This window comes from Quercus robur, chromosome 8, assembly GCF_932294415.1.
Source record: "Quercus robur chromosome 8, dhQueRobu3.1, whole genome shotgun sequence".
NCBI lineage: Eukaryota > Viridiplantae > Streptophyta > Magnoliopsida > Fagales > Fagaceae > Quercus > Quercus robur.
The window spans coordinates 53,307,445-53,314,819 of NC_065541.1; the positions used below are offsets into that span (position 1 = coordinate 53,307,445).

The following is a 7,375-nucleotide window of genomic DNA, read 5'->3' on the forward strand; positions in this document are numbered from 1 at the left end:
TTAATGGATCTTCTATTGTAAATCAAGAGAGACCTAAGTTAATTAAGGACTAAAGTGCTTTTAAAGTTTGAGATTTTTGTAATTTTTACCCTTTACATTTTAAAATTTTCATTTTAACTTTTAATTTTTTATTTGATTTTATATTAGCCCCGTCCATTTTCATCTATATATATATATATAAAACCGAAGCTTTTCAAGCTCCCACATTTTTCTACATCAGCATTATTTTAAAAATATATATAAAACCGAAACTTTTCAAGCTCCCACATTTTTCCACATCAACATTATTTTAAAAAAAAAACTATTAAAAAAAAAAAAAACCCGTAACTATTTATCCGCAAAACAAACCCGGTAAAATTTACTCAGTTCAACCCCTAAACAAAACCCAATACAAAAACGCAAACTCAACAGAGTAAACTCAATACGAAACCTATTTCAACCCCTAAACAAAATCTCTATCTCCTTCAAACGCTATCTCCATCTCTCTGTCTCTGTCTCTCCTTCAAACGCAAATTCAACCCCTAAACAAATCTCTATCTCCTTCAAACGCAAATTCAACCCCTAAACAAATCTCTATCTCCTTCAAACGCTGTCTCTGTCTCTCTTCCCCTGCAACGGTAAACGAATTCAACTAAGCTACAAACGCTTTGCCTCACAACCAACGGCTACAGGTATAATCTTTTATATTAATTTTGGGTGTTTAATAGGATTTAGGTTCAGCTATTTTGTTTGGTTTTGATTTACGAAATTGGTTCAGATTTTGTTTTGATTTAGAATTGGTTTTTATCAATACTCGAAACCCTAATATGGGTTCTCCCTCAATTTTGGTTCCTTTCAATATATCAAATTTTAGCAAGTGCAAGAGCAAGCCGAGGGAGAGGACTTGTGATTTCTATGATTCTAGGTTCATGATTTGAGATTTAAGTAGAGATTTTTGGATGACAATCTGTGTATGGGCAAAGTTCATTCTTCGCTTGATTCAGTTATAGTCTAATCCAGTCATGGGTAATTTGACATAATTACAACAATTTTTTATTTGTTTTCTATTATCTAGAACAAAATTGAGCAATTTAGGTTGAGGAAGTTTAATTTCTGTTTGTTACGGTTACTACGCTGCTTCATGCTAATGCCATCAGCAGGATTTTGCTAGAAAACCCTTTAGAGTCATTCATTATGTGTTGATTTATGCAAAAGAGCTATGCTGATTTTTTTATTGCATGCAATGTACAAGTTACAGGGCAATGCAATGGTGTAGTGTAACAATGGCTGGGTTTTTATGCTCTTTAATGCAAACTTTATATTGCTTGACATTACACAGAGTTGTCATGCATTGCAATTTGTATCTCATACACATGTGATACTTGGCTTGATTATACCTTGTTTGAGTGTTTATCCTTGGTTATAAATTGTGGATATTCTGCCTCCTTTCACCACGGTTTGGACTATTGTAATCAAAAGCAAAAGGTGACCTTAAGTCGCCAATGCCTAATTTCAAAGCCTTATATCAACATCCTAACCACCATTGTATCAATTGAAAACAGGGCAGCCAAGTAGATGAATTTACAGGACAAGTCTGGAACTTTGGTAGAAGAAAGGGTGGTGAAAATGGACAAATATAGCCAAGGCTTTGTGGTTGAGTTTCTATTTCCTTTGATAATTTTGAGAAGCTGCCAAGGCTTTGTGAGTATTTGTTATCTATGTAATTGACTTTTAGAAAAGTTTGTTTAATGATTTATATATGCTTCATAATTGTTCATAAGGAACTGTTAAGAAAATTTTAGCTTCGCTACTATGACATTGATTTAAGGGCATCTTTGTAAGTATGTGTTTCCATGTTCTTACCATGACATACTTTACATGGTTTTTCATTTCACCACAACAAGCAATGGGGGATCGCATTCTAGATGTGTGAGGTGAATTAGGACTAACCATTTTTTTTAACATTTTTTTTTTTTTTTAAATTCTTTGGTGTGGGCATGGGAGGAAACCTTGCCGCTTTTACTTCAAAGTAGTTGTTTTCATGGTAAATTTTAATCAATCTCATACTCAGGTACATGGATAGGAGAATCGTCTAATACAGGTTTCTTTTAAATGTGCTAATAGTAGGAGCTTCTTTACTATTCTATTTTTTGTAGTTTATTTATAGCTCCTGACAGCGATGATATCTCCACAGCTATACAGTTCATCAATAAGGCAAGGCCATGGATTACATTGATGGTCATTGGCTGGGAATATGGTGCAAACATGTTGACGAAGTACTTGGCAGAAGCTGGAGAGAATACATTGCTTACAGTTGCCATGTGCATAGACAATCCATTTGACTTAGAGGAGGCTACAAGGTCCTTTCCTTATCACATGGCCATTGGTCAGAAGTTCACTGTTGGACTGATAGATATTCTAAGATCTAATAAGGTTGGTGATTGCTTTCAATCTTCTATCTATTTTGGTTCAAATGCTTTATGCCCCTCCATTCTAGCATTGTTTTAATGTTGAACAAACATAATCAAAATTGTGGTATGCTTTATGCTTAATTTTTTAATTGGGAATAACTTATGTTTAATGTCTACTTAACTTCTAAGAACTATTTCAAGGCAAAGCAAAAGGGTTTAACGTGGAGATGGTTTTATTGGCAAAGTCTGTTCATAATTTTGAAAAAGCAATATCTATGGTATCTTAGCAAAAGAGACGTGGTTGGGAATGTGAAGATTCCTGTTCTCTTTATATAGGTCAAACTTATCTAACTTTAATACCATCATGCTTTAATTTTTGTTCAGGACTAGATTAGTCATGTCCTACATTTGTTTACTGTTTATAAATCTTCCTGTAAATACTCTGTTTATTTCAATCATTCTTGGCCTTTTTTGGTTAAAAAAAAAAATCAGTTAAAAGAGATGGTTTATTAAAACTTATTTTGGAGCTGTGCTAAAATTTCCCATGATAACAATAATATGCAGGAAACCCCCAAATCAAAAACCATAGCCCCTTCCTATCAAAAAAGAAAAAAAGAAGAAGAAGAAGGAAAACAATAGCTTCTCATCCGTTTCTCTCTCCAGTCTCTATGCTTCGCCTTTAGTGCACCTTCTCCTTTGTCTCTGCTCCTAATGATGGAAAGCGATTAAAAGTAAATGAAGAGATTTGTTTTCTCTTTGTTTCACCTTCAGTTCAATTGACAACTGATTTCCTATTGGTTTTTTGTGAGCTTTGCAGAATTGGGATTGAAGGGAGCAAAATCAAGATGCCGTGGACGTCCTCTTTTGATTCAAATTCATAAAAGCTTCCTTACTCTCTTTCTCTCTCCATGTGGCGTGAGGTCAAATATTTGCTTTCTCTGTTCTAAATAACAATTTATAGAACTCAATGTTTTATGTTAAATAAATATATGATGTACTCTTCTATATAATGCAGATTTGTTATATTATGTTCTTTCTCTACTCTTTTTGAGTCATAGCAAAAGAATTTGACATTAGTAACTATATTCTATTTATTTATTATGAAAATAAGATTGTGATCATTATTGCAATTTTTTTATTTGTTTATTCATAGAATATATGTAACTATGAAAATATCTTCATTGCCAATGGATCTATGGTAGTGGTATTAATCTTTTCGGCATGTATGTATTTTTATGGAGCTAATATACCGGATTTCTTTTATTGGGCACAAGCATATTGTGTACTAGGTTTGACAATGTTTAATATTTGAATTATTGAAGATTTTATGTTATGCTTGGCTCTTTGCCATTTATTTGTATTATTTGATTAGTGAGTCTTGAGACATTCTGATTTAGTCCAGCAAATGATAATTGCAATATTGTTTTTTTCTTTTTAAACAATTCCGTGCATCGCACGGGTTAGCGACTAGTTAGTAATATAACCATCCATAATATATTATGGTATGCTAAATTGGGAATGTTGTGAGTTTTTGGTGTCCATAACATTACTTGACATGGAAGCCTGTATGGATTTCATGAATTGGCTTGACCTGGACATGTCAATGAAGGACCCATCTGATCTTGCCCGTGTTAGTTCTATGTCACGGTCTTGTACTCTAGCCCAATAAGAAGAAGACAGGTCATTAAAAATTTGATGACATAAGTTTGTTGCCATGTCACCCCACCACAGCCTACTACTCTAACGTCCCTTTAACCCCGTCAGTTCTAACTTTTGAGATCAGGACTCAAAATTTTCCTTTTTGAGAGAAAGTTCAAATTTCAGATGTGAATGGGTGGGCGGGAACTGAAATTTTTGCACCTGAAACCTTTCCAAATTTTGTTTTATGAAGTAATCACAATAGACAATATCAAAGATTCAAAATGTCTTCCATGGGTCGTGGGTCATTTTCCCCCACGCCAAAGAAATTGTTTTCCTGTCGAATTTGGGTCATCGTCTCCATTCTCCAACTTCCCACTCGGCAGCAATGGAGACTTCAGCACTGCCCTGCTCATTACCGCAAGCCTCCTCCATGTTTCCTCCCCCTGCAATCCCTCGCCTCCGCATCATAGATAGACAAATGCTTTGATGAGAAATCCAATTATCCAAACGTTTTAGATTTGAGAGGTATGTTGTTCCTCCAACAAGGATGATATTGCTTGCTCCAAGATTCAAGCAATGAATGGGTGAGTGCACTTTCCCTTTCTGTTGGTCAGATGAAATTCCCAGGTTTTCTTCTCCCATAAAATTTTCTACTATAGGTGATCTAGATTTTTTTTTTTTAATTTTTAATTTTGGTATTTGCTTTTCTTTGATTTCCTTTGATACTCATGTTGATCTCTTTGATGATTATGGTTAGTATTTGATGGCATGATGTGTCATGAATTTTTTTGTACTGGCTATTTTGGAATTCATGGCCAATTGATTTTACAACTCTGGTTCATTCTGTACTCCAATTGTTTGATAAAATTCCCCAACGTAAAGACAGTGTCGTTTTTAAAGAATTTTAGTATAGACCTTTCATGAAACTTGCTTATTACCATGAGAAAAGCTTAATTTAATCATCAAGACTCATTCTTGGACGCATTGTTGATAGTTCTTAGACATTTTGGAGTTCACTTGTGTAAAGTTGTGATTTACAACTATGTTTTACATTAGCTTTATTCCATGACAAAAAGTGTTGTATTTGCTTTAATTTTGTTCCTTGTATTTTGTAGGATTTTATTGTATTAGGTTTAGTATTAAGTTGGTGAAGAATCGAGCATGTATTGGATGAACAAGTGGATTTTGAGAGTGTCTCGCAAGAAGACTACCCACGAAAGAGCCATGTGAGAAGCACATGCTGGAAGCTGAAGGGTCGTGCCAGGCTGTCAGTTTCACAAGCGTCTCTCAAAAATGGCCAACCCATGAGATACCTGCGAAACTCTCTACCTGGAAGATTTTTTTTAGTGTGATTTTCTTATCCTTCACTCATACTATATATCCCCTCATTACCCACAAAAGTATAAGAAGTTATTCAGAGAGAAAAACTCTAGATAGGTTTTCTACAACACAACACACCCATCTTTTAGAGAGAGAGCTACTCATCCTTAGTGAGAAATCCTTGTAGCCTCTTCTCTTTCCTTCTCCCATTATCATATCTTGAGAGGAGATTTGTACCCAAACACAACCCACACCTTTTTAGAGTATAGAGAGTGTTTTGGAGCTTGGGAAGTTTTGGGAATTTGCCAAAAGAAGCCGATGAGGCTTGGCAGATGCAATCGAGCGTATTGCGGGATCCAGAAAGCTAGAGAAGACATAACTTCGAGAAGTCCGTTGGTAGCAAGAGTTTGGAGGACTCAAGTACATCAGGTAAACTAGGCTTGGAGGGTCTTTTGTTATTCGTGCACTTAACTTTTTTCATTAATGGATCGATTTTGACTTGGAGGGTCGCGGAGAGATTTTTCTCCGAGTTCTTCAGTTTCCTTTTCGATAACACATCTCAGTGTTATTTTGTATTTGCATCTCTCTTCCCTACTTTTAAGCTTTACTTTATATCATTGATAATGGATAAATATGGCTTAGGGTAGTGTTATCGGTTGTTTGCGCTCATTTACTCTTTTTCCGCACTTAATTTAAATTAAAGTAAAAGTACTTTAGCTGAAATTTTAATTTGGGGGTCTAAACAAGCTCTTGTGTTTTCACACAAATTCGAGCTTTCAACTTGTAATGTTTATTAATAACTATAAATTTCAATAATGCTATTTTGTATTAATCGTGTGATATATATATTCATACATTATTTAGTATTGATATTCTATCATCGTGCAAAAGAAGTTTAGACTTTAGAGAAGCAAAATAGTAGAGGTGGAGAGAAAGGTCTCAAAACTACAAAAATCCAAAAGGAAATTTCAATGGATAGCTGAAAAATATGTCTGATGATGCTTTGGCCAAAATAGGCAAATATCCCATTCACACAAAAAAATCAAGCAAAATGCCTCATGTCTGAAACTAATTAGGAAAATTCCCTTGTTTAGAAAATCGAGTTTCAAATGTAAAACTCAATTTTTGGAATATCGAGTAACGTGGACTTAGGAAATTTTTTTTTTTTCTTTTTGGAACTTGAGTTCCAATTTTTTTTTTTTTTTTAATTTTCAGTTTGCTATAACTCAATTGTCCAAAAATCGAGTTTCAAAACAGAGGCATTTCCTTAATTAGTTCGAGAAAGAGGACATTTGCTAGATTTTTTGTGTGAAAGGGGCATTTGCCCATTTTGGCCATGATGCTTTCATTTGTGGAAATAATTATACTTTCTACATTGAAGCCTTGTCGCCTAGCTTTCTTTTAGGAGTCCATTGTTTTACTTTTTGGTTTTCATCTACCAAAGTGAATTTGTTTTTAGACAGCTTTAGTTTGAAAGAAACTACTTTTTGTACTAACAGACTAATTCAAATTTTAGTTGGAGCCCATGGAAAGTTATGGTGTCAACCAAAAACTATCATGATACTTTCTATTATATTCATTCTCTTTGTAATCATTTTGACTTGGAGCCCATTGAAAGTGATGTACTAATTTTATATGCTTACATTCCAAAGAAAAGCTTTAATGATCTTGTAATGTATAGGTTTTTTGAACTAAAAGAAAAATGCCCTATCTTAATTTAGTTTCTTTGAATTTGAAAGTATTTAAGGTGTGTTTGGATACTGTTTATTTATTGAAAACTGAAAACTTATTGCTGAAAACACTGTAGCAAAATAAATTTTAAAGGTGTAAATAGTGCCGTGAGACCCAAAAATGCATTGGTATACGCGTTTTTTTGTTTTTGGCTGGGTCGTGAACAGTGCCGTGGGACCCAGCTAAAAACGAAAACACCAGAAACGCACCACTCACCGCTATCCAAACTCACGCTTAGTGGAAATGCATATTAACACTCGGTGTGAAATGGTTTAATTTTAGTATGATAACCT

General features: G+C 34.3%; 1 long non-coding RNA gene across 5 annotated transcripts; it reads left to right on the forward strand.

Moving 5' to 3' along the window:
- Positions 1-378: 378 nt before the first annotated feature.
- Positions 379-6,896, forward strand: LOC126697007 (uncharacterized). 5 transcript variants are annotated; one of them, XR_007646127.1, is made up of 6 exons: positions 379-671; positions 1,542-1,680; positions 2,136-2,412; positions 2,955-3,121; positions 3,208-4,615; positions 5,147-6,896. It is a non-coding gene; the product is annotated as an uncharacterized LOC126697007 (long non-coding RNA). The 5 variants fall into 5 exon arrangements; XR_007646131.1 differs by having other exon boundaries at positions 3,208-4,556; XR_007646128.1 differs by having other exon boundaries at positions 2,136-2,339.
- The last annotated feature ends 479 nt before the right edge of the window (positions 6,897-7,375 follow it).